Consider the following 1,522-nt stretch of genomic DNA (forward strand, 5'->3'; position numbering starts at 1 on the left):
CTGGAAAAACAATCATCATTCATAAAGTTTCCCATGATAGTTTTTGCAACTCTTACAAATTGCAATACGTGTGTAAGTCTAGCATGATCAATAAACTTGTATGAAGCACTATAAGGACTCTTGGCCCTCCAATTGGTCATGTGGAGCTTCCACAAAGCTTCCATAAACTTGAGCTCTCCTCTTTTGATATTCAAGACTTGACAAATGAATTGTTTGTCATATGATTGAAAATTATTTTCTATGCTACAAAATAAGAACCCTTCCCCTTTTTATACCCCAAGATTTAAATCCTTAGGGATAGCTCTTACTTTGAAAACCATTTTTAACTATTACGTAGTACTTTAATAATTCTCTTCTATAATAGAGTGATAGCTATCATGGGGGTATTTTTGAAGAACATTGTGAATCATAATTCTATTAATGGGGACATATAGTGTTTATAAACTTGCATTATTATATGAACACATAAAAATGGGGACATATAGTGTTTATAAAATTGCATTATTATATGAACACATAAAAATGCAAGTCTTCATGATCAAAGTCTATGTGACAAATCTTGATAATTTCTTTGCATGTTCTAAATGTTGTGAGACATCTCACTAACACTTCTTCACTTTTCATTTGTTTGAGTATTTCATTTGCTTCATTTTTTGAACGTATATCATAGGAAATCAAAGCCATTTTTGCTTATTTTGGGTACAATAAACACTTTGGATTGGATGGCCTTTTCGTGACTCTCTCTCTCTGTCTCTCTCTCTCTCTCTGTCTCTCTCTCTCTCTCTCTCTCTCTCTCTCTCATACTACTAAGGCATCCCTATAAGAAGCACGATGAAGATTGTAGTAGGTGTAAGCACATAAGGAGGGCACCATGAGTTCTCCACATTGTTAACATAGGGTTGTCGAGTGGGATTCCTTGTGCTAGAAACAATTAGGCTAGTGAAAGGAAGGGCTTATAGAGGGTATGGGTTGCACTAGGTGTAGAAGAGGAGGTAGGTATGCAAGCAAAGGGGGGATGGTGGGAGCGGGAGTTGGATATTTGGTTTTCTTTTTCAAAATTTCCACATTATAAGGTTAGGCATTACTTTAATGCAACATATGAGGCATTGAATGAAGAATTGAAGCAACATATAACTAGTCATAATACTTTATTTTACAACTTTTAGAAATAATTTGATTGTCATAAGGGTAATCTATCTAGATAGAGCCCCTTGTTGAAAAACCCTCTCCATAAGTTTGGTTTTAATTTTGTTTTCCAAAAGCTATGATATCATACTGAATGTTATTGCCATATAGGCTTCCTAATAGATATACCAACCAAACTTTCTTATTTTCTTTTTTATATCAATGCAAAGAATTCATCTTTATATTTCTACTTATTATTACTCACTTTTTATATTTTATATTTTTGTGTGATGCTAAATCTTGTAGTATTGATATTCAATATCTAATTTTTGTCCTTTAGAGTGACTCTAGAGCTTATAATGATGGTAGATTAAAGGCTATCAAAGAGTAACCTAAG

Source organism: Cibotium barometz, chromosome 30 (genome assembly GCF_041138505.1).
Source record: "Cibotium barometz isolate CiBa-2024 chromosome 30, ASM4113850v1, whole genome shotgun sequence".
Classification (NCBI taxonomy): domain Eukaryota; kingdom Viridiplantae; phylum Streptophyta; class Polypodiopsida; order Cyatheales; family Cibotiaceae; genus Cibotium; species Cibotium barometz.